This window comes from Rattus norvegicus, chromosome 4 (assembly GCF_021556685.1).
Source record: "Rattus norvegicus strain SHRSP/BbbUtx chromosome 4, alternate assembly SHRSP_T2T, whole genome shotgun sequence".
In the NCBI taxonomy this organism is placed as follows: Eukaryota; Metazoa; Chordata; class Mammalia; order Rodentia; family Muridae; genus Rattus; species Rattus norvegicus.
The window spans coordinates 94,617,065-94,644,254 of NC_141537.1; the positions used below are offsets into that span (position 1 = coordinate 94,617,065).

The 27,190-nt window shown below is 36.7% G+C and overlaps 1 protein-coding gene and 1 non-coding gene across 3 annotated transcripts in view; both read left to right on the plus strand.

Moving 5' to 3' along the window:
- The window catches only part of Grid2 (glutamate ionotropic receptor delta type subunit 2), a 1,491,717-nt gene that overhangs the window by 1,212,178 nt on the left and 252,349 nt on the right, over positions 1 to 27,190 (plus strand).
- Positions 11,303 to 11,409, plus strand: LOC120102600 (U6 spliceosomal RNA). Its single transcript, XR_015687292.1, has one exon. It is a non-coding gene; the product is annotated as a U6 spliceosomal RNA (small nuclear RNA).

The following is a 27,190-nucleotide window of genomic DNA, read 5'->3' on the forward strand; positions in this document are numbered from 1 at the left end:
ATAATTAGATAAGAAAAGTAAATAAAAGATGCCAAGACTCGGAATGAACAGATAAGACCGTGTCTATTTGCTGATGTCACATTTTTTTGGATATTTTATTTATTTACATTTTAAATGTTATCCTTTTTCCTGGTTTCACCTCTGCAAACCCACTATTCTATCCCCCTTACTCTACTTCTATGAAAGTGCTCCCCCTCCCACCCATCCACTCCTGCGTTACCACCCAAGCATTCATCTACACTGGGGCATCAAGCCTTCACAGGACCAAGGGCCTCCCCTCCCATTGAAGCCAGATATGGCCCCGTCAGCTCCTTTAGTCCTTCCCCTAACTCCCCAACTGGGGTCTATGAGATCATTCCGATGGTTGGCCACATCTTTATACCAAACACAGAAACCGAAGAACAAAGACACATGTTAAAGTTAACAAGTTCACCAAGGCCACAAAATACAAGGCACCATAGAAACCCCATTGTATCTCTGTAGGCTGACAATGACCATCTAAGTAAGGGATTTAGAAAAAAAAATCTCTTTATAATAGTATTAAAAAGAATAAAGTATTTAGGAATAAAGGCAGTCAAGGAAGTACAAGGCTTATACATTGAAAGCGTATATCATTGATAAAAAGCAGTGGAGAAATCTCCTGATCATGGGTTGGAAGACTTTACAATGTTAATGTAGCAGTAGTGTTACTGAGAGGGAACTGCATATTCAGAGCAAACTCTTCACAAATGCATCTTCCTGTTTTACAGGAAGGAAGAAGCATGTCAACAATTTTAGGAATTGAAAGGTACTCAGAACAGCAAAGACAACCTTGAAAAACAGTTAAGTTGGAAAATATACTTCTTAGCTTCAAAACTGATTGCTGAGCTATACCAAGCATGCGATGAGGGCGCAAGGGGAGAGATGGAGATACACACAGTAGGACTGGAGTCCAGAAACAAATCTGTACATCCTTAATCAGCTCATTTTCCAAGGGTCTAAGACCTCCCATGCTAAGATAATGGTCCCTGCAACAAATGAGATCAGGACAACTGGATAGGCACCCAGATGAGCTAGGGCCACTCTGTCCATCACATATAGATGTTAGGTCAAAATGGCTCACAAAGGTAAAAATACAAAGTTCTTAAAACATAACAATTAAATCTGTGTGACCTTGTATTGCACAACAATATCTAATACGTGTTTTCAAATGCACAGTTGGCCAAAGAAAATGGACTGATTAGACAATGTTCGTGGTTAGAATAATACATTTGGTAAAATACCAGTCCTTTTGCAAATGAAAAAAAAAAGAAATATATCTTCAGGGTAGGCATATCAGAATATTGTAGTCGTGTCTGCCATTTATACTTTATTTTCATAACAGATCTGGATTCAAAGACTGGTTTCCTAGAGACATGGACTGACTGTTATCTACTAACTTAGATGACCAAGAAAATAGGGGAGAAAATATCTTGGTCCTAACATATCCCATTTCTATCTGAATGTTACACATGCTCCCATGAAAATAAAACAAGTGTTCTTCTTTTTTTTTAAATTTCAAACACTTTACCACAGATATACAAGTCTCAGTGTAGAAACACAAGAAACATAAAAATACAGGCAACATAATTCCTTGGAAAATCAGTACTTAGTCATATGAAATCCCAAAGGAATAAGCAAATGATTATAAGAATGTTCAACAAAATTAGTGAACACATGATTAAATATGGAATGAACTCAACTGAGCACTAATAGCTCATATATGTAAAGAAGTCAAAATAGGCTATGAAATGAGAAATTAATAAAATATATAAAGGCTGAAAATTTCAAATTGAAATCTTGGAAATGATATCTCAAATAAGTCTGTAAAGATCTCTATGGAAAGCCTCACCGGTTGACTAGGTCAAGAGAAAAATAGAATATGAGAGCTTTAAGATAAGGCAGATTATTCACATTCCCAAAATGACAATAATAATTTATCAGCAGAATATACAAAATCAATGGGAGAGCATCAAATGACCAAATCTGCCAATAATCAACATTAAAGAGTGAGAAGAACATTGATCTAAAGGTACAGAAAACATACTTAACAAAGGTCTCAGAGAAATTTTATTAAGTCTAAGGAAACAAATAGCCATCCAGTTATATGAGATACTAGGACCAGTAAATGAACAAGACCAGAAAATAACTTCCCAAAGAAAGAACATTAAACTCTATAAGAGAAAGACATCATACAAAAAAGAGAAGTCATCCGGAAATAACTTCTAAAAGACAATGACTGCTGTGTCTGGCTATTATAGTCAGTAAAGCTATGCATCATAATGAAAGCAGAAAGAAAAACGTTGTTATAAACAAAAATTAAAGTCCTTAATCTTATGCCAGTTCTGTAGAATATACATGATATAATCAAACATACTCAAGATGTACACAATTAGAAAAAAATAATACTTATTTGTGCATGTTTTAATATTATACAAAGGACACCTTAAAGACTCTACAAGAATATTCTTGAAACAGATACACACATTGAAGCAACATGCAAAATCGGTAGCTTTACTAAACGAAATAAAGAAAAAACAATAATAAGAAATCATAATACCTATAGCAAACAGCAAGAGCACTTTTAAAGTTATAGAGCACAGAAAACGATATTTAAAAGATACAAGAAGATATTCATAATAATGGATCTATGGGCTGGAAAACTAAACATGGGTAAAATGTTAAAAGTGTTGTTATCCCAATAAAATTACCAAGGGTGTCCATTAGAGAAATGGATAAAACAAAGTAGTCTATAATTCATATAAAAGAAAAATAATCCAAATGGCAAATGTAATACTAAGCAGAAAAATCAATGCTAAAAATGTTATAATAAAGCACAATTTCCAACCTCAGCTTACAGCATGGCACTATGGTAATAAAAATCTCAAGAAACTGACACAAAACAAACATTTCAGTCAATAAAGTAGAGTTGAAAAGAAGAGAGCAACTCAGGATTAGATATATACAATTATGTCCATGTGATTTTGAACAAACTTTTGAGGAAGCATTACATATTCCACTAATAGTAATAGAAGGGTCAGGTATTCACATATAGAGTGAAAAATCTAGTGTTTGCCCTTGTTTAAATAATTTCAAAATATATCAAATACTTTATTATAAGTCGAATTTTGAAATAATTAGAAGAAACTCTTCAGGAGTTGGCCATAAGCAAGGTCTTACTTAAAAGGATTCCAGGAGCTCAGCAAATAATCCTAAGAATTGACCAGTAGGATTATATAAAATATAAAAGTTTCTGCATGGCAAGTAAACAGTATTCAAATGAAGAGACGGACCAACAAAGAGGAAAGTATCTTTGTTATCTGCATACCTGATAGAGCATCAATATCTGAGAAATCATAAAACCTAGTACCCAAACAAAATAATATGATCAGTGAACACGCTAATGAAATGAAGACACTCTTCACACAAGAAAGGGAATTGACCAACAAACATGACAAATTAAATAGTCTTAGACTTTGGGAAAATGCAAATTAAAATTACTTTGAGATCCTGTCTCAGCATCCAAAGGTCTCTTATAAGGAAAATGAGTAAAAGTAAATTCTGCTAAGGAAATGGAGTTGCTGCTTTTGATGATATAAAGTAAAATTTCCACTGTGCACAGAACTATGGAATTTCCTCAGAGACCTAAAAATACACTGTGCTAGTGTGATGTGCTCCGTTAATATCAGCACATGGGAGTCAGAGAAGGGGAACTTTATGAGTTTGATGCCAGCATGTTCTACAGAGCAGGATTGATCAATCAATAGGTAGATAGATAGATAGATAGATAGATAGATAGATAGATAGATAGATAGATAGATAGATGGATGGATGGATGGATGGATGGATGGATGGATGGATGGATGGATGGATGGAGAGATAGATAGATAGATAGATAGATAGATAGATAGATAGATAGATAGATAGATAGATAGATAGATAGATAGATGATAGATAGATAAAGTAGCATACTATAAGCTATAACAGAAGGATTCTAGGAAAACTTAGACACGGGTCCTTGAATATCCATTTTTTTCCAATTCAATTCACAATAGACAAGTTTTAGAATCGCCAAATACCTGTCAGCTGCGATGCAGGTAAGGTGCTCAAAGTACATGATGCCTGAAATAGCACTATGAACAATGAATGTATGCCAGTGCAAAAAAAAGGAAAGAAAAAATAAAGGAAATGTCAAAGACTTTCCTAGCAACACCTCTGTCTTCTTTTCCTGCTTTTGTTTTTAAACTACCACTTTCTCTCCTCCTCCACTCATGCATCCTCCACCTTGCCAGCAACCTTGGTGTGTTTGCCTCCTTCCTACACCCCGGAGCTGTTAGACTTCATTAGTTTCAATGTTTTTAGTTTCTCCTTGTCTTGCCATTTAAGCATACTCAATTCATTTTGATGGCTTTATCCTCCTCTCCTACGCACACACAACACTCCTAGTAGACTCCTCATTCTCAAGCACTGACGCTAAAGATGAGGTTGGAGAAGAGCCAGGTGTGAGAGAAAGGACCAGAACAGGGAGGATGAGGAGTAGGGTCAGCAGCAGGTGGCTTGTGCTCTACTCCAAAATGTCTGAGGTTTCCATGAGAAAATGCTGCCAATACTCTAGATTTCCAGTTGAATTTAGTTTGGAGGTACATTTGCAGTTCGGGCATTTGAACCTTGCATTTCCAGTACGTCTCAGTAGCCAGATGGATCCGCTATACCAACATTAGTTGAAGTTGATTGAAAACAAAATATCACTTAGATGGAATACAATTTCTGTGAATCCTTGTTGAAAATATAAATGAGGGTTTTGGAAAAATCCCCAGACTCACTGCATTGAGAGGGACTACATCTTTTTGGCAGTGGGTAATTTTAAATTATCAGTAGAGCTTTGGTCTCCAGTTCTGTTGTGAAGAAGCACCATCTCTGCTTGTGCTAAGATTCACAAACACCCTAACTTGTCATATTACTGTGAGAGAATGTTTCACTTGATCTTTCTGTTAGCTACTAAAGTAGTTTACAGTTATTTAACTTCTTTCTCCTCAGTCTCCACTGATACCCGGACTCAAAGGTTTTGATGATATAATTAATATTTTGAATGTCTTAAAAAGATCTATAAACAAGTTTACAAATTACTATTTATTGTTTATTTGAATTCACACTGTATTTTATTGGACCATTGTTTTATGTAGGATTCGTGTGTATTATTGTAACATAGCTTGTTAATAGGCCATATGCAAGGTAATGATCAATGGTTCAATGTCAGCCTTGAAGGGTATATTGAAGAAAGTAGTTTTTCACAAGTCAGCATTGGTCTGGATACTAATTAACATTTCAGTGTTGATTTGAAATATGGAATAGGGAGTGAGCTTATTAAATATGCAGATTACTCTTCATTGAGTAGGGGTGATTATTGACTTGAACCACACTTTAAGAATTTATGAGGACCTTGACAAATTAAACAAGGTGATTATAAGTAAGATGAAGTTTAATGAGGACAAATAAGTGATAATTTAGTTTGTGTGCATGTGTGGGTGTGCATGTGTGTGCATGTGTGTGTCTGTGTCTGTGTGTTTGTAGGGGATGCAGACAGTTTCAGAACAAATTTGAAATACGATATTGGTGTTTTCTTCAAGAAAATGAGAAGTTATCTGTAGCATAAAATTGTCCAACTCCTTTAAAGATTACAGTGGCCTCTTTATTATTTGAGAAAACAATGGGTAGCTAATAGCTCCAAAAAGTAATCAATAGATTCTGAGGATAAGAACTAAAGGGATATTCTTTAACTCAACCAGGGAAAGGCTTAAAGGATGAAAAAGGAACAAAGTGTGTATTACCTAAAGAAATATCATGGTATGGGTAAGTGACTAAGGGCCGATTTACAGGCTTCTCTGAAAGAGTGTGAGGCTATCAATGAGCCGGGATTTCCTGGGGTTCTGTTTCATAACTCAGGTCAGTTTCTCTGGCAGGTGTAGTAGTATAAGGCACTGATAATCCAGTCACCCAGTGACAGTGGTAGCTCCTCACTGAGTTCTGATGTGACTCCTCAGAATACTTTCTTAACACGGGTTGGGAATGATCCCCTTCTGGGAATGCTTGGGAATTGATGAAGTACTACACGAATTTTTAAGGATATTCAAATTTAAAACTCCATTGTTCTGCTTTTGTAATCTGGTGGGTTATGTGAAGATATCATTTTTAGTGGAAAGATGACAATTAGTTAGCTGTCAATGGTGACATTAATGAAAATCTAGCCATACAAATTTAGGAAAATTGTATGGTCTTTATTATTATTATTATCATCATTATTATTATTATCTAATTTATTTACACTACAAATGTTGCCCCCTTCCTTGTCCCCTCCCCCTGAGTTATTCACCCATTCCTCATGCCTCTGAGGGGTTACCCCCAGCCACTCACCCACCTCCTCCTCACCCCCACTAGCATCCATCCTCCCTGGGGCATCAAGCTTTCACAAGATTAAGCACATTCTCTCCCATATGGTAGTCCTTCACTACACATATACCTGGGTCCACAGATCAGCCCATGTATGCTCCTCGGTTTTTGCCTAATCTCTGGGAGCTTTGAGGGATCCAAATCAGTCGACGCTGTTGTTCTTCATATAGGGTTGCAATCCCCCTCAGCTCCTTCAGTCTTCCCCGCAACTCCTCCATATGGGTTCCCAACCTCAATCCAGTGGTTGACTGTAAGTATCTACATTTGTCTCAGTCAACTACTATGACTGCTCTGTATGTCCTTTTGGGTCTAGGTTATCTCACTCAAGATGATACTTTCTAATTCTATCCATTTGCCTGCAAAAATTATGATGTCCTTGTTCTTAATAGAAGAATAGTATTCCATAGTGCAAGTGAACCATATTTTCTGTATCTATTCTTTGGTTGAAGGACATCTGGGTTGTTTCCAGCTTCTGGCCATTACAAATAAGACTGCTATAAAGTCAGTGGAGCATGTGTCTTTGTGGTATGGTAGAACATCTTTTGGATACATTCTCAGGAATGGTATAGTGGGGTTTTCAGGTAGAATTACTTCCAGTTTTCTGGGAAGCCACCAGATTGATTTCCAGAGCAGTTATCCTAGTTTATAATCCCACCAGTAATGGAAGAATGTTCCTCTTTTTCCCTATTCTTACAGGCATGTACTGTCCTTGAATTTTTTCTTAGCCTTTCTGATTGGTTTAGGGTGGAATTTCGCAGTCATTTGATTGCATTTTCCTGATGACTAAGGATTTGAGCATTTCTTTAAGGGCTTCTCAGCCATTCGAGATTCCTTTCTTGAGAATTCTTTGTTTAACTCTGTACCCCACTTGGGTTATTTCATTTTTTTGGAGTCTGACTTCTTGAGGCCTTTGTATATTTTGGATACTAGCCCTCAATTAGACATAGGGTTATATAAATTGGAAAGGAAGAAGTCAAGGTATCAGTATTTGTGGATGATAAGATAATATACATAAGCAACTCCCAAAATTACACCAGATAACATCTACAGTTTATAAACAACTTAAGCAAAGTGTCTGGATATATAATTAACTAAGCAAACAAACCAACAAAACAACAATAGTCTTCCTTTATACAAATGATAAATGAGTTGAGAAAGAAAGTAGGAAAATGACACAATAATTATAAATAATATAAAATGTCTTAGTGTAACTCTAATCAAACAAGTGAAATATTTATATGACAAGAACTTCAAGTATCTGAAGAAAGAAATTGTAGGAGATCTTAGAAAATGGAAAGATGTCCCATGCTCAAGGATTGGTAGGATTAACATAACAAAATAGGCATCCTCCCAAAAGCAATCTACAGATTTAATGCAATTCCTATTAAAATTCCAACACAATTCTATATAGATATAGAAAGAGTAATTATCAACTTCACATAGAAAAACAAAAACCCCAGGGAAGCAAAAGAATTATCAACAATAAAAGAATTTCTGAAGGAAATTCTTTACCATCCCTGACCTCAAGCTGTTCTACAAAGCAACAGTGATAAAAACTTCATGGTGTTGTAAGACAAATTGATCAATGGAGTAGAATTATGACCCAGAAATAAGACCACACACCTATGGACACTTGATCTTTGACAAAGTAGTCAAACTCATACAGTAGGGGGGAAAAAGCATATTCAACAAATGGTGCTGGGCTAACTAGTGGTCTGTATATAGAAGAATGCAAATTGATCCATATCTATCAAGCTCAAGTCCAATGGGTAAGACGACTTCCACATAAAACCAGATACATTGATTCTAACAGAAGAGAAATTAGGAGCCTTGAATGCACAGGGAAAATTTTCCTGAACAGAAAACACCAATAGTCTCTAAGATCAACAACTGACAAATGGGACCTCATGAAATTGAAAAGCTTTTGTAAGGCAATGAACCCTGTAAATAGGACAAAACATCAAACTTCAGGTTATGAAAAGATCTTTATGTTCATTCATACAATGTTGAGATAAATATTTTTCATGATATATCATGTAGGAAAAGGGAGAAACAAGGTATGATTGCTATGACAGCATCCCAGTTCCTATGTTAAAGGAATTTACATCTGACTGTTCTAGAATTCAATGTGGAGACTGGGCTGGCCTGTACTCACAGACATACCCCTGCCTCTGGTTTCCATGAGTATTAAGATTGTTGCCATGTGTCATCACCCGCAGTCCATTTTAGAGTTTTCTGGGTTTTGTTTGTCTGTTTGTTTGTTTGTTTGTTTGTTTGTTTGTTTGTTTTTAAATAGATTCTTTCTTTGTAGATCAGGCTAGATCACAGTCAAGGATACTCTGGTGTCAGCTTCCCAAATGTTTGGGTTTCAGATATGTACCAAATACATGGCACAAAAATTTTGTTATGTATCCTTAACAGTACTAAGAAATACTGAACATTTCTGATATCCTCTGCCTTCTTAACATCACCTATGATATCCACATGTGTAATTCAGATTTTCAAATTTTAATGGAAATGCAGATCTTCCAATGGGCAGAAATAATCTCTCCTAAGTTGTATAAGACATCCATCTTTCTTACATCTGTTTCCCACAAAATTTCCAACTTACCTGTGGCCACTATAGCTAAACTATTAAAAGGAAAGGAGTACTCCTAACAACTTTGCTGAAAAAGGGGCTTGAGATCCCTAAGTCTTTTAGGAATAGCTTCAGTGGCATTTCTTGAACAACTATTACCTGAGGCCATAGTCCCCTAAACATGAGGAATTCTAGAAGGGAGAAATAAATTCATTGTGTATGTTGATGCATTCTTGTCCTAAACCAAAACATTTAGAACTCTGACTCTAAAACTATCCTCAACAATAAAAGGAATTCTGGGGCAATCACTATCCCTGAACTCAAGCGGTATTACAGAGCAATAGTAAAAAATTGTATGATATTAGTACAGAGACAGGCAGATAGACCAGTGGAATAGAATTGAAGACCCAGAAATGAAAACACACACCTATGGTCACTTGATTTTTGACAAAGGAGCCAAACCATCCAATGGAAAAAAGATAGCATTTTCAGCAAATGCTGCTGGTTCAACTGGAGGGCAGCATGTAGAAGAATGCAGATCAATCCATTCGTATCACCCTGTACAAAGCTTAAGTCCAAGTGGATCTAGGACCTCCACATCAAACCAGATACACTCAAACTAATAGAAGAAAAAGTGGGGAAGCATCTCAAACACATGGGCACTGGAGAAAATTTCTTGAACAAAACACCAATGGCTTATGCTCTAAGAACAAGAATTGACAAATGGGATCTCATAAAACTACAAAGCTTTTATAAAGCAAAGGACACTGATGTTAGGACAAAACGGCAACCAACAGATTGGGAAAAGATCTTTACCAATCCTACAACAAATAGAGGGCTTATATCGAAAATATACAAAGAACTCAAGAAGTTAGACTGCAGGGAGACAAATAACCCTATTAAAAATGGGGTTCAGAGCTAAACAAAGAATTCACAGCTGGGGAATGCCGAATGGCTGAGAAGCACCTAAAGAAACGTTCAACATCTTCAGTCATAAGGGAAATGCAAATCAAAACAATGCTGAGATTTCACCTCACACCAGTCAGAATGGCTAAGATCAAAAATTCCAGTGACAGCAGATGCTAGCGAGGATGTGGAGAAAGAGGAACACTCCTCCATTGTAGGTGGATTGCAGATTGGTACAACCATTCTGGAAATCATTATGGAGGTTCCTCAGAAAATTGGACATTGAACTACCTGAGGATCCAGCTATACCTCTCTTGGGCATATACCCAAAAGATGCTCCAACAAATAACAAAGACACATGCTCCACTATGTTCATAACAGCATTATTTATAATAGCCAGAAGCTGAAAGAACCCAGATGCCCTTCAACAGAGGAATGGATACAGAAAATGTGATACATCTACACAATTGAATACTACTCATCTATCAAAAACAATGACTTTATGAAATTCATAGATAAATGGATGGAACTGGAAAATATCATCCTGAATGAGGTAACCCAATCACAGAAAAACGCACATGGTATGCACTCATTGATAAGTGGCTATTAGCCCAAATGCTTGAATTACCCTAGATGCACAGAACACATGAAACTCAAGACGGATGATCAACATGCAAATGCTTCACTCCTTCTTTAAAACGGGAACAAGAATAGCCTTGGGAGGGAATAGGGAGGCAACGTTTAGAACAGAGGCTGAAGGAACGCCCATGCAGAGCCTGCCCAACATGTGGCCCATACATAAACAGCCACCAAACTAGATATGATGGATGAAGCAGAGAAGTGCAGGCTGACAGGAACCAGATGTAGATCTCTCCTGAGAGACACAGCCAGAGTATAGCAAATACAGAGGCGAATGCCAGCAGCAAACCACTGAACTGAGAACAGGACCTCTGTTGAAGGAATCAGAGAAAGGACTGAAAGAGCTTGAAGGGGCTTGAGACCCCATATGAACAACAATGCCAACCAACCAGAGCTTCCAGGGACTAAGCCACTTCCCAAAGACTATACATGGACTGACCCTGGACTTTAAGCTCATAGGTAGCAATGAATAGCCTAGTAAGAGCACCAGTGGAAGGGGAAGCCCTTGGTCCTGCCAAGACTGAATCCCCGGTGACGGGATTGTTGGGGGGAGGGCGGTAATGGGGGGAGGATTGGGAGGGGAACACTTATATAGAAGGGGATGGGGAGGGGTTAGGGGGATGTTGGCCTGGAAACTGGGAAGGTAATAATAATTGAAATGTAAATTAGAAATACCCAATTTAATAAATATGGAAAAAGGAAAGTAAATATCAAGAGCTAGCTTTGGCAGTACATATAATAAAATTGGATCAATCGGGAGAACATTAGCATGCCTACTGGGTAAAGATGATATGCAAATTTGTGATGCATTCTATATTTTAAGTCTGTTCTTTTTTCATGAGAGACAGAAAGGAACTGATCTGGAAGGTAGGAGAGGTAGGAATGAATGGGGAGGGACTAAGCTAGGGGAAACTTTAATCAGGATATATTATACTAGAAAAGAAGCTATTTTAAAAACCAAAACTGTAAGCAATAAATAAGTAAATAAATATCCAGCTGTCAGTGGCCATCTGTCCTATAGCTCCAACAGTTAGGAGATGGAGGCAGGAGGATTAGGAGGTTAGGTCAGCCTCTACTATGTAGCTTGGGCTATAGGAAAGATCAAAGCCATGCTAGAAGAGTTCAGAGCCCATGAAATAGAGAACACTTTTGTCTAGTGTCTTCTGTAGTAACATAGGAGGGAATTTGGGGGAAGATGAAGGTTTCAGGACACAGGTAGAAAGAAAGTTGAAACAGGGACAGGGTGGGAAAGACTGGAAGGTGTTACCCCATTCCAGCCTTACTCATTGGTTAACAGGTCTGCTTTGTATTGCAATACCATGCTGCTTTTACTACTATAGCTCTGTTGTACAATTTGAGGTCAGAGATGGTGATACCTCGAGTAGTTATTTTATAATTCAGGATTGACTTAGCCCTTCTAGGGGTTTTATGTTTCTATACGAAGCTTAACATTGTGAACATTTTCATTACGATTTCTGTGAAGAATTATATTGGAGTTTAGAAAGGAATTGCAATGAATCTATAAATTGTTTTAGATAGGGTGGCCATATTGTTTATGTTAATCCAACAAATCCATGAACATGGGAGTCATTTCCATCTTCTAAGATGTTAAATTTCTTCAACGTATTAAAGTTTTTATTTATAAGTCTTTCCTTTGCCTGATTATAGCTATCCCAAAGTAATTTTTTGAAGCTATTATTGTAAAAGGTTTTCTTTCCCTGATTTCTCTCTGTGTTTTTACCATTTGAATGCAGGAAGAATACTGCTTGTGTGTGTGTGTGTGTGTGTGTGCGCGCGCGCGCGCGCGCTAATTTTGCAACCTGCTACTTTGCTGAAAGTGTTAATCAGCTGTCAAAATTTCTTGCTAGAGTTCTTATGGTCTTTTATATGTAAATCTTATCATTCACATGGCAGATACTTTGACATTTTCCCTACCAGTTTGTATCTGCTCGATCCCTTTTGGTTGTCTTATTGCTCTAGATGAGAATTAAATTATTTTTATTGAATAGGTATGGTCTAGAGAGTGGACATTCTTGTCTGTTTCAGAATTATACTGAAAATGTTTGAGTTTCTTTCCATTTAGTTTGAGGTTGAATGTGGACTTTATTGCCTTTAAAATTTTGAAGTATGTACGTATATTGCTAGTCTCCCTAAAACTTTCCTAATTAAGAGTATTGAATTTTGTCCAAAGCCTTTTCTATATCTAGTAAAATTATCATGTACTTTTTGTCTTTTAGTCTTTTTATGTGGTGGATTTTGTTCATTGATTTACACATGCTGGACCATCACTACATTGTGGAATGAAGTCCACAAGATTTTGGTACATAGTCCTTTTGATGTGTTCTTGCTTTGGTTTGCTAGCATTTTATTAAGAATATTTACAGATGTGTTCATAAAGGATATCGGCTTGTCATTTTCTTTCTTTGATGGAACTTTTAGTGATTTAGGTGTCAAGATAATAGTGGCCTCATAAAAAGAATTAGTTAACGTTCTTTCAGTTTCTACTTTGTAGGATAATTAGAGATATATTGATGCTAATTCCTCTTTGAAGATCTGATAGAATCCTCCACTAAATCCATCTGGCCCTGAGATTTATTGTCGGGAGGCTTTTAATTACTGCTTCTACTTTACTAAGAGTTATGGTTCTGTTTAAATTCCTTATCTGACCTGACTTAACTTTGTAAGTCACATATATCAGAAAATTTGTCAATATCATCTAGGCTTGGTTGAATACAGGTTGGTTTTGTTTGTTTAGTTCTGTTTTTTGTTTTTGTTTTCTGAGGTTTGGGGATTGTTTAAGTATGTCCTTGTGATTCTCTGGATTTCTGGGAGTCTTCTGTGATATCTTCTTTTTTATCTCTACTTTTGATATTCTTTATCTTTTAGTTAATTTGGTGAAGGGTTTATCATTGTTGGTGATTTCTCTTAGAGGATTACTTCTTCATTTCCTTGTCTCTATCTATGTATTATATTTTTTGTTGGTTTCTGTTTTATTGGTTTCAGCCTCAAGTTTGACTTTTTCTTGCCATCTACTATTTCAGGAGTGTTATTTTAACTATTTCCTTTGTTTTCCTTCTCTTTTCTTTCTTTCTTTTTTTTTTTTTTCGGAGCTGGGGACCGAACCCAGGGCCTTGCGCTTGCTAGGCAAGCACTCCACCACTGAGCTAAATCCCCAACCCCTTTCCTTCTTTTTTTAATGTAGAGACTTTTATGAATTTTTTCTAGAACATTGTAGCCCATAGGTTTGGGTATATTGTGTTTTAATTTTCATTTTTCTTATTTGAAAATTGCAATGTTCCCTATACCATGCCATTGCTTTTTAATTCAACCATTTAGTCTTTACATTTTCAATTACTGTTATAAGTTCTGTCTCACAAAGGTCACTTATTCTTGTTTGTTCCCTTTCAACGCCTATGAAAATCATCCTGTTTTCTATATTTCTTTTATTTATTTATTTATTTATTTTTATTTACTTACTTATTTTTACACTCCAGATTTTATTCCCCTCCTTGTCTACCCTCTGACTGTTCCACATCCCATACCTCCTCCACCCCCATCTCCAAAGGGTGTTCTCACTCCACCCACTCCACCTATTAAAGACTTTTGAGATTTTTTTTCATGTATTATGCTCTTGTTGTAAGGCTTACCTCTTATTGTTTGACTTTCTAAATTTTCTTTCATTTCTACTTTCGTGTCTTAAAGAGTTTTTATCATTTCTTTCTAACTTGCTTCTGTTTTCACACATTTCACTAAAGGATTTACTCATATTGTCTTTAAGGTCTTTGAACATATTCATAATTGCTATTTTGAAGCCCTTGCCTTGTGCTTCACCTACATGGCATTTCTCAGGACCTACTCCTGTAGGATTTCTGGGTTCTGGGTGGATGTATATTGTCTTGACTATTTGTGTTGTATTTTTCCACTGGTGTCTAGAAGTTTGGCACTAGGATGCATGAGGTGATTTTCAGTGTTGATATCTGGTCGTGTCTTTGTTGGGTGAGTATTGCATTCTTTGATTCTGTTGCTCTCTCGGGATCTCATGAAAGGATGGCATCTGTGGTTTGTCTGGTAGAGAGTGCTTCCACAGTCTGAGTGGGTGGCAGAAAAGAATAGAAGTGAACTAGGAGAAAAGGCTGAGAGGGGGTTTAGGAATGAGTTGAGGAGATCCAGTTCATACCAATAGGTAGGGTTCCCAAGGATTTGGAAGTATGGTGGGGAGAGGGGATCCTACAAAGTAGGTTTTAAATAAGCAAAAATCAATCTATAGCAATGGAGTTGAACATAATAGAGAGAACTTCGCGAGTCTGGACTGAGAATTAAAATCTCCAGTGAATGGAGTTGAGGTATTGGGGGTGGGGTGGGGGTGTGCCTGTAAGCAGACTGTTACCAAGTTGAAACTTAAATGGAGAGATTGTAGTGGAGGACTGAAAAGGCAGTTTTAAATCATCTACATGAGTCCCTGTTAGATGTGGCTATGCGGGTTTGGGGGAGGGCATCCCAGGTAGAAAGGGCTTCTAGGTATCTGTGGCTGAAACAAAGGAATAGAAATGAACTAGAGGTGTAAAGGGGCTACCAGAAAGGGAGAAAGCTGAATCTATACAAGGTTCTTTGGAATCTCCAGATAAAGAAGGTAGGGTGGGATGAGAGGCACTTGCAAGCAATCTGCTACAGAACTGAGCATGAAACTGTAGTGACTGAATGGAGCAGAAACCAGACTCTGAAAGCCACATTTCCCTTCTGATATGAAGAGGACTTTTCATCCTCCCATTTATTTTCCATATCCTTCTACAAGCATGTTTCTGAGGAATGGGGGAAGTTTCCCAAGAAGGAACTTTTAAAATGACCAGTGGGATTACCTAGAGAATAAAGCTCTTAGCCCTACTACCAACAGGAAGGGAAATGGCCTCTAGAAGGTACTCATTCCATGCTTCTGAAAGAAGGTAACGTGTACTCTCCTTCATCCTAATGATCAAACATTCACCAGAAAACAAAACAAACAAACAAAGATATTGAAACTGAACAATCTGTAACAATAATCAACATTAAGTGGTTGAATAAACTTCTACATTCTTGTTATTTTAATATCTTCTTTACTATTAAAACCATCTATGCTTTCTGTATGATTCAACCATTTCATGTAACAGAATCAGTAGATAGGTTTCCTGTGTCATCTTGCTTCTGATATTTCATCCAGAAATCACACAGCAGACAAGCCCCCCTCCTCTACGTGGCCGCTCTTATGAGCAGACACTCTTCTCTGTTCCAGGTCCCAAGACTGCCAGAGTCATGGACTCTGCCCTTGGCTTCTCCAAAGGCTTTCCTCACTGATGTTTGTTTGGACTTCCTTTTTTTATTTTCTTGGCATCAGAATTTATTTCACATACAAGGCAAAATGTTTTGGCAAGTAACTCACTAGAGGCATTCTGACACTTCACAGCTAATTTTGTTACAGAAGAAATGCCCAAATGTTATCTCAGAAAGTAAGGCTCTCCTACTGTGTAAACTCAACCTACTGAGAGGCCAATAATATATAGTGAGCATCCTATTCTTTCCAATAAAACCAAAGGAATACTGGATTTCCTAAATGAAAGTAATGCTTTAAGAAGGTAGATTTTAAAGGGCAGGGGGACAAGTCTGGCTCACTGTAGGCTGTTTTTCCAGACAAACAGTTGAGTATATAATTTCAATTGTAAATTTCAAAAACTTTGTTAGAACCAGAAATGCGAAATAAGATAGTTAAGGAGGTGATACTTCATCAAATGTTGTCTGAATGTGGTTCAATCCAGTGCTCGAGGAACAGTGAAGATCTCTGTATATGATCTCTAAGGGGAAGATTCCACCAGGCAGGACAAAGCAGCTTGGTGGATAAAGACTTCCAAAGATATGACGGTGGGATAAATGAAGACATGAGAGAGTGCAATGTTAGATTATGGATTGGGAAATGCAGATGAGGCAGCAGGCTGCTTCTGACAGAAACAAAATCCAATTCTCCAAAGCACTAGAAAGCTAAAATATTCCTATGATTTTTCTGAGACTATAGGAACATGCCAAAAATATTCATTGATAACACATTAGGAATGCCCTACACTATATACTAAGTGTATATACTGTTCACATGAAGAGCATTTGCCTGTGGGTTATAGTCCACATGGGCAAAAAGACTTAGAAATAATGGTTTAGGTAAAAAAGGCAACACAACTGGAATCAAAAGGACAAAGGCAGTAATTGATTGCAATATTTAGATGTCCGAAGAACCAAACACTACTGAACCTATTAACTGTGTAGACAAAGAAGCAACTCAGACAAAATGGCAACAAGAAAGCAAGGACTATTATTGAAGAGCATCTAATTAGTAGGAAAACGAGGGTATGGAAATTACAGAGTGCACAATAGTCATGGTAACAGTAAGCCTGATGACTACACCTCATAATCAAGCACTTAGGACTAATCAATAAAGACTATGTCTTATATAGAGTATCTAATTCAAACCTTGAATCATCTTCATACAGAAGCATCATCTGCCCATGATTAGTAGGGAAAGAAATTACAATTCAGCCAAGTTTAAAAAACTTGTTCACACATTAAAACACAAGTTAAAATGTCATGTCTTCAAGCCCAGGCTTTTGTAAACTAAGATGATGCCCAAACACAGGACCCATGGTTATACCTGTCAGGAGAAACTCCCTGGTCTCACTTCCCTAATCTTATTTCCCAAACCTTACCACCATAATCCGATTGTGCAGCCTTCTTACTTGCTTCTTGAATCAGAATGTGATTCCTACAAGGCTTTTTCATGGTAAAATTTGTGTCACTTTATATGCTGGAACCACTTCTAAGCTCTGTACTTTAGATCCCTTGGCTGCTGCAGCCAACAGACAGCAGTGGGCACTGGGCAAGCTCTTTATGGGTCACTGGTGATCCTTCCTAAATGCTATGGAATCCAAAAGAAGTGAATGTGCAAGGGAGGCCTGTGCTGGATTGGAGGACGACTGTTGTAGGCCATATTTGTCTTTTCCCATTGTTATAAGTTTGCGTGGAGGGCCCGGTGCCAATCATATTATGTATCTTACATTTCTCTCCTGCCCCGAAGAAATGTCCCTTCTGATGGAGTTGCTTGGTTTGACTTAGTTCATTCCATACAAATGAGATTAGACTTAGAATCTCCCAGAGCCAGGCTGTCAGCTCCCACCTGTCATTGGTTGGTGAATATTTACACAAACAACCTCTCTTTTTTGTTCAGAGAGGAGATGACCTGAAGGTCTATGGAAGTTATTGGAAAGGTAAACGTAGGTAGCATCTATGCTGTAAAGGAAATTATGTGAAAATAGACATAAAAGCTCACTGCAAAATATAACTGGGAATTAAAATTTAAATAGTTTAACAATTTTAGAAATATAGCCATTCTGTAATGTATTTATTATAACATGATAGAACTTGCCTATAGTTTGCTTTGGAGACATTGAAGACACTCTCCCAAGTTCATGAAAGAATGAAGTTAGAGAGGGGCAGGAATCAGATATTATTTCTTTATACCCAGGTGCTGGATTTTCTCTTCAGTAAAGAGTCCCCTTGTCTCTGCCAGACAATCCACAGACAGAACTCTTTAGACATTATAAAATGAGGCATTGTACAGTAGAGAAATACTACAAGCCTTACTTCCTAAAAGAACAACAGTCAGCTTGGACAAACACGGATGAGATGAGAGCTCTGTTACCACTCAGGTGACAGCCGTGTTCCTTTGCTTTCTCCATTAGGAAACTGAGGCCCATGGAGGATCTGGTACCAGTCAGCTCAAAGGCAATATTTATGCTTAAACTTCAAACAATGTCATATCTGTTGCTCTTGGTTGTTTCTGCTTTCAAGCTATTACATGCATCAGAGTTAATTTTAAATGTTTTTAAGGGGTTTTCATTTTTCTTCCTTCATAGAGGAAGTTTGAATTATCTTCAATCTACTCAAATTATTAGAGTTTATTTTCACAGAACTGCCTTGAATTACATTGTTGTTGAATATATGAAACAAACATGCTAAATTAATGTATCTTACCTATCTTCACTATTAATATTAGTGATCGTCAGATGGGAGATCAGTAGGGGGTACAAAAAGCATCATGGCAAGCTGTTGGGAATAGGCTGATTATCACCCAAACCATTCTTTAAATTTTAATGTTATTTATTTCTGCTCCCTCCTTCCCACCCAGTCTCCCCCCCCTAGAACCCCCTCTCATATGGCCTCCATCCACTCCTCCTCTGTTTCTCTTCAGAAAATGGCTGGCCTCAGTGTATATCAACCAGCCATGGCATATCAAGTTGCAGTAGACTAGTCACCTTATCTCCTCTAATGTCTAGACAAGGAAATCCAGGGAGTTGACATTGAGTAGGGGGAAAGGGTCTCAAATGAAGGCAACAGACTTAGAAATAGCTCCTATTCCCACTGTTAGGAGTCATAAAGGAAGATGATGCTAAAAGACTGTAACATATGTAACCTAGTTCAGTCCTATGCAGGCTCCCTTCTTGGCCATTCAACCAAATCCTTTCTTTCTTCCTTGTTTTTTTGTTTTCTTTCTTTCTTTCACCATTTACTGGCTAGAGATGCATATACTCTTCTAAGTCTATGTGAATGAATTAGGACATGAGAAGAAGGAGCTTCAGATTTACTATGCACAAAGAAAATATGGAGTTTTGTGTGTGAATGTGGATTTTATGGAGGAAAGTAGAATCTCACATTACTCTGAAATACTGCTTCACCATTTTTTCTGAATATATGTATAATCACATTTCTGCTGTTCATACTCCAAACTCATGTTAACCTTTTTTATATATTCTTTTTATTAACTTTTTTTTAAAAGGCCATTTACAATAGGCACACCTGTCTTTGCTGGCTCCTAAGCCAACCAATGAACCCATAATAAGTTATTTGTGTTGTCTTCACCTTTGGTGTTATCTTGGAGTGCTATAATGGAATGATGGTGAATCAGATAAGTTGTAATTTTTATTGTCCTCATATCTCAAGGTAAATTTATAAGCTGAACTTGACATCAGAAATACAGAAAAAGAATATGCCTTTTTTCTAACTTACAAAATGCTCTGGTATTTGAAGCTTGAAGAATGTTGGAAATAAGCTGCCTCTTTCCTAATATTAAGAATGTTACATAGGCAATACATTAAAATATTCTTTTATAAATCTCTTTTGTATGAAGCAGTTTGATCAACTAAACTACTTACAGTATAATTGTACTAATGTTGTAAAGCTAATATTTAAAGTGAAGTTATATTACATAAACTTGATCATATTACATATTATAGATCTCAACATTTGATTTCAATTCTCTTTTTATGGAAGACTAAGAGGAAACATTAATTTATCAAACAATATGGTATTCTTGTGACTATTTAAGAAACTACTTCTATGTTTCAATATGGAAATTAAGTATTCACCCTAGACTGTGAATATCAACTGAAAGCCTCTGATAATTAAAATCAATATTAGTAGCATCTCTGTTGATCAGCAGAAAGTAGCTATTCTGTGCTAGGGGAACATTAAGGGGAAACAGTACAGGTCTTCTCCATTCAGAGACCGTCACTCTCCTTCAGAGCTGTGGACAACTACCTGGCCTTCTTCTATAGAAAATAAATGAATAGGCCTACAGTTTTGCATAGTTTTGCTTTTTTCCTTCCTTCCTAACCACTTTAGTGTACTCTCAACTACAAGATGGAAAATATATTTTAATACAGTTTACAGTGATTATTGAAGTGAGTAGATTGTCCTTCCATAACAAAGTACTGTTATTATAATATTCCTAAGACAACTAATTTAGGTCTCAGGAGCCCGTTGCCCTAGGTTGTGCCCTACAGCTAACGTTCACTTTTTTAATCTTCATTTTTGCCCTCATCTATTAATTTATATTGTGCTATGTGTTTATCATTTTACAACTACTGGATTTAGTTTACTGAGATTCCAGAAAATTCTTTTCATCAAACAGTGCTTTTTAAGTTTAGCATTTATCCAACATACATGTAAAGTAAAAGCAAATACTGTAACATATGATGTAAAGCAGAAATCCAAAATCAAGTTTCCATTAAAGTTTGTATAAAATATTCCTCTAATAAACAAGTACATAATATGTGTTTGCATTCTAGTTATATGCATGTTGTAGATGAGAGAACTGCAGGAGAATTAACAGTACTTCCTCCAATGCTAATATTAGCTTTAAGGACCTAAAGAAAACCCTTAGTTTACTCCATTTAAAAACATAGTAGAGGGGTTGGGGATTTAGCTCAGTGGTAGAGTGCTTGCCTAGGAAGCGCAAGGCCCTTGGTTCGATACCCAGCTCCTAAAAAAAGAACCAAAAAAAAAAAAACAAAAAACAAAAAAAAACATAGTAGAAGGTCAGAGGTATGTATTACATGAGATTTGTCATCCACAGTTATGGAGTGTCTTGGGTATTTATTCTTGGTCACAATGTTGTATAATGTGTCAGCATCTGCTCCCCATTCCAGGGGTCTATAAGTTTGATACAAGATAGCATCAGATGTGATCACTGTGCCAAACATACATCTAGCTTCTTAAATATCAATTGTTCGAGTTGAGGACGCTAAAACTTCAGTGAGTTCTGATGAAGTAGAAAAAGTCTTCTAGGTTAGTAATTCCACAGTGGTTGGGTCAAACTGAAAAGAGAACTTGAAGGAGGAAGATGGACTAAGGAACTAGAGGAGGAGTTGGAGGGAGGGATTGGTAGATGGATGGTATCAAAATATATAAGCAAAAAGAAATTTCAAGGAATAAAACTTGGATAACTAAAAATACATTGTTAATTCTTTGAGAAATTTATACAATATATTATAATTTTTACCTCTAACTCTTCTCAGACCTACCTTATCTTTCTACTGCTACAACCTGTAACCACCCCCCAAGATATAACTTACCTCACTAACCCTACAATTTTATGTCCTATATTTTTTAAATAACTAATTGACTCCAATTTGTTGTCTCTGTATATATAATCCTGTGTGAAGGGTCATTGACTGGAACATAGCCTTCCTAAAGAAAACTGCCTTTCTGTCTCTGGGAAGCAATGAATTGTCCATAGATTCTCATTTAAGACTGGGTACACATGAATTCTTCTCTACTTTATGATAGAAGGTTAACTGGCCTCATCTTGTGTAAGTCATATTCAAGCAAACACAGCTATTGTGAGTTCATGAGTGCAGCAGTCTGACCGAGTATGAAAGAAATTGATTTACTCGATCTTACCCAACATTTATTCTATTCTTCCTTCCTCAATTCTCCCTGAGCATTCGTGAGATTGTGTGATATAGTTTCACCATTTGTGACTGGTCCCTACATTTATTCTTTGTACTTTAAATAGCTATGAGTTTCCTTATTAACAACCATCCAGTGCACAAAAAGCTTTCTCTGCATTAATTTATTGGTAAATGTAAAAATTTAGGAGTATTTTGTCCATTTAGCAGAATAATTGTAAGCCTACCAACTCCACAGACAGGGATTTTTGGCAAGATTTATATTACAAGGTATCAGTTTCCTCTTGGGAAATAGACCTTAAGTTCCCAAATACAGATTGTTGCCATCATAACATTCTTTCTACTATTGTACCAATGAACCTACCTCACCATGCCAGTTATTACTACAGTTCAAAGGTTCACAGGTGGGTAATGATGCTAATGACTTCTCTTACTTTCCAGTACTATGAAAGCTAGATAGAAAAAAGAAGAATCTTAGTTTGTACTAGTTTGAGTTCTCTTAATTGTGTAGGTAGGTTACTGATTAAGGTATGTTTATTTCATAACCTGTCACTTTGTTGAACATGTTTACAAATTCTAGAACTTTCTGATAGCGTTTTTCTATGTCTTCCACGAATAAAATCACATTGTCTACAAATTGAGATAGTTTAGCTTCTTTCTTTCCTACCATCTATCTTTATTTCCTTTCTTCTTTAATTGCTTGAGCTAGAATACCAAGGACTACATTGAATAAAAGCAGTGGAAGTGAGCAGGACAGTGGTAATGTACAACTTCAATCCTAGTTCAGGAGGCAGAGGCAGGTGAATCCCTGAGGTCAAGCCTAGCTTGGCCTACAGAGTAGGTTTCAGGACAGCTAGGAGTACACAGAGAGCCTTGAAAACAGAAAATAAAAAATGAAGAGGAAAAAGAATAGGAAGAGGAGGGAGAAGAAGAGAAGGGAAAAGAGGAAGAGGAGAAAGAAGAGGAGAAGAAAAAGATAGGGAGGGGAGGAAGAAGAAAAATAAGGAGGAGAAGGAGGAGGAGGAAGGAGGGGGGAAGGAGGAGGAGGAAGAGGAGGAGGAGATGGGGGACAAGTTGTAGACCTGACTCTGACAATGTTCCTGATCTTAAGGAATGCTTTGATGCTTTGATATTTTATCCATTAAATGTGATATCGGCCATCTGTTTTTCCTTAGGTAACATTTGTTGTGTTCAGATATATTTCTTCTACACTTAGTCTCTTTAGGGTTTTTATCATGAAAGGAAGTAGGATTTTTGTCAAAGGGGTTTTCTATATCACTTGAAATGATTACATGATTTTGGTCCTCGAGTTAATTTATGTGGTTGGTTACATTTGTTGATTTGTGTATATTGAACCATTCTTGAGTCCCTGGAATGAAGCTAACGTGATAATGGTCAATAATCCTCTCTCTGTCTCTCTGTCTCTCTGTCTCTCTGTCTCTCTGTCTCTCTGTTTCTCTTTGTCTCTCTCTCTGTCTCTCTCTGTCTCTGTCTGTGTGTGTGTGTTTGTGTGTGTGTTTGTCTTAATACATTTTGCAAGTACTTTATGAAGAATTTTCAAATCTATATTCATCAAGGAGATTGACTAATAAATACCTTCCTTAGTGTTCTTTTTGGATCTTTGTGTGCTGTTGGTATCAAGACTTTCTACAAAAGTTTTAATGGTTCCTTCCATTTCTAATTTGGGAAAAGATTTGAAGATTATTGATGTTAATTTTTTCTTTGAACATTTGGTAGAATTGTGCACTGAATCCAACTCTGGGCTTCTTTTACTTGAGAGATTTTTAATTATCGCTTCTATCTCATTGATTGTTATAGATCTAATTTACTTAACATTGGGTTGATTTCACTAAGTTTTTCATTAGATTGATCTCATTTGCCTCTTTTAGATTTTTCCAATTTAGGGGAATATAACTTTTTGAAATGCAGTCTGTATTATCTGTTATTATGTTATTCTTTTCATCTCTAAATTTATTAATTTGGGTCTTCTCTTTCTTTAGGTTAAGCTAGCTAAGAGTTTGACATTCTTCTCTTTGTTTAAAAGAACTAACTCTGTTTTATTGATTCTTTTTTAATTTTTAAATTTCTATTTTCTTTATTTCAACCCCAATCTTTACTATTTTTCTCTACCTACTATTTTGGGGATTGATTTTTTTCTTCAAAATTTTTATGATTCATTATGAAATTGTTTATTTAGAATTACTTTGATTTTTTTAATGTAAGCACTTACAGCTCTAAACTTTTTTAATAGAAGCTTCATTATATACCCTAGGTTTAAATATGTTCTATTTTTATTATTATTTAGTTCTAGGGAATTTTAAGTTTCCTTCTTGATTTCAAAGTGGCTTGCTACCAATCACTACTATCTTGTTTAGTCTCCATGAATTTATGTGCTTTATCTGGTTTCTCTTGCCCTTCACATCTACTTTTTTAAACAAAATCTCAGTTATTAGATTTTACTAATGTAGACGCAAGAGCTCAATGCTAGAGTAAAAGCCTGCTAGCTCAGAAAGCCAGAGAAAGCACTCAGGTGACCTTCCTCCTTAGCTGACATCCCACCAGGAATGTCCTGTCTGCCTTCTCAAACAACCTCCTTCGAACTGAATGTTCCTCCTATTGACTTCCTGTGTGTCTCTATCCATCCTCCTAACCCCTCTTACTCTCCATGGTTTTTTTCTTACTTCTACATTTTTCTTTCTTAATAATGCTGTGTTTTTCTGTCAACTGGTTGCTCGCTCCACCTATAGCTGACTTTATTAAATCCTGTTCACACTATTCAAGCAGAAAGCTCTGGCACTAAAGGTGTGTGCTAAGGCTGAGCCACACTACAAGTAAATGCAGGTTTTTTCCAGTAAATATCACAATTTAGGGGTTTACGATATGATCAAATATCCTGCAACACATCCAGTTTTATCATCCTATAGTGATCAGAATACAGATGAGAGTTTCAGTTTTCTTTATTGACATTTGCTAGTATGTGATCTATGTTAAAGGAGGTCCCCTGGGGCGCTGAAGAGAATGTGCGTTCTTTGGCAACTTGGTGAAATGGTCTGTAGATGTCTTTTAGTTCCATTTGCTCTATGATGTCACTTAAGTCAGTGTTTATTCATTCATCTTTTGTACAGTTGATCTATCAAACACTGAGAGTGAAATATAGAAGTCATTTACTTTGTGTGGGTTAATCTATGATTTTTAATCTTGTGCCATTTGCTTTAAGAAGTTGAATGGGCCTCTATTTGGTACATATATATTTGAAAGTATGGTTTTTCTGATGGGTCAGTACCTTTCAATCTCCCTTTATCTCTCCCAATAAGACTCTATTTCATCAGATGTTAACACAGCAACACTTGATTGGTTTTTTTTGGTTTCCTTAGCTTAGAGTCCTTTATCTTCTTTTCACCATAAGTTTCATTTCTTGGAGAAAAAGAAAGAAGGGTTCTGTCATCTAATCCAAACTGTTTCACTTTTGATGAGTAAATTGTGGTCATTTGTACTCAGAGTTATTTTTGAAAGGCAAAGATTTTCACCTGGAGTTTTGTGTTTTTGTTGTGTACTGGAAAAGAACAAGTGGGTGGAAATTTAAACAAATTGGGGGTCCAGGTGTCTGACTGTTTAATTCTTCTCTTTGGCTGATCCACTAAAGTCCCTAGACTATGCTTCTATTCATATGACAGGGCCCCATTATTCTTATGTGGGTTTCCAGGTCCACTTGTGATTGGAGCTTTCCTTACTTTATTCTGTGGGCTCTAGATAACCACCTCACAAACTGTCCACTTTCTCCAAGTTGCTGTGTTCTTACAGTGTTGGTAACTGTGTGGTACCCGAAGTTCTATTTGGAGGTTATGTTAAGCTTCAAAAGCACAGCTTCATCTTTCCTATGGCACTGGTACTGTCCATGGTAACAGTTACTGAGAACCCCTTCTACAAATTCCCTTCCAGTCACCTTTGTAGATTTTCAGGTAGGAGTCTTTTTTCCCCATTTGCCTGGGGAGACATATCACTATGAAGGTGGAAGCTATTTTTTTCCAGTCTTCTCAATGTAGAGAACATTCTTTGATCCAATGGTAGAGGAATTAATTCTATTACACATGAGAACTGTGAGGAAATATGACCAAATCCATGAATTTCCAATTAAACCAAGCTGTATATTGAGGTACACATGGGACTGGCCAGCCAACCAATTGTCTTACCCTACATTGGAATGTGAGAGGCCAGACCCTGCTGGAGAGTTAAGGTATTCACAACAGTAAAAGTGTTGGCTGTTTTATTATGTTAGGAAGAGACAGTGAAAGAGAAGAAACAAGGATAAAGATAGTTTGAGTGATAAGTCAAACCCAGGACTTGGAGAAGTAGCAGATGGAGTGATTAAATATTCCTATTCCATTTAGTTCCCAAACTATAATCAGTCACTGAATTTGCTTAGCTTCTATTCTACTATCTTGCCTGAAACTCCCAAATAGATTTTTCTTTTACAAATAAATAAACAATAACAACAACAACAACACAAATTTAAGAACATAACATATAGCCTTAGACAAAAAAATTCTGTTTTTGGATCAGAGTGTTTTGAACTTTTAGAATATTATCATAAAAACTATAAATTCATTCATTACTGGGTCCTGTTTGAATTTAACAAAAGCAGTTTTTTCTCTGTCGTTGTCTCTCTATTCCCTTCCTCTATCCAGCCTCTTTCTCTTCTTCATTTCCAGGTTTTCTTCTTTCTCTCCATCTCCTGTTCTGTATGCACACAAATATGTGTGCGCGCGTGCACTCACACACACACACACACACACACGCGCGCGCGCGCGCGCGCACGCATATACACACACACAACACACACACTCATGCATGAACATATCATAGGTAAAAAAAAAAAAAAGAGCTGAGGAAACATAGATGCATCAGCATCATGAAGTGGAACACTGACCTCCAGCGATTCCTGCTCTGTGTTTGAATCCTTGCTCTGTTCCTCACTGACTGTGTGTCATGGTTCATTTATTTTCTGAAGCCACCTCCTCTGGAACTTGGTGAAATAGTTCTGAATGTAAGGCATTCTAGTGAGGATAATGTATGTCACTTGCTTATCATTATATATTATCCACAGAGTAATGACTATTATAAACAGTAGATTTTAAGTATTTAGTCGATTTGAAAACATGCTGTTTATGTAAAACACAATTATGCTATAAAAGCATTAAACCCTTGTCACTGAGGGAAACGGATGAACAACTAAATTTGTCACTGCTAATTTGCCACTACTTTGATGAGATTGCTCAATTTTCCCCATGAAGCCTCCAAACACAAAGGAAGCATTAGTACTAAAACTTCACCTTCACTTTGC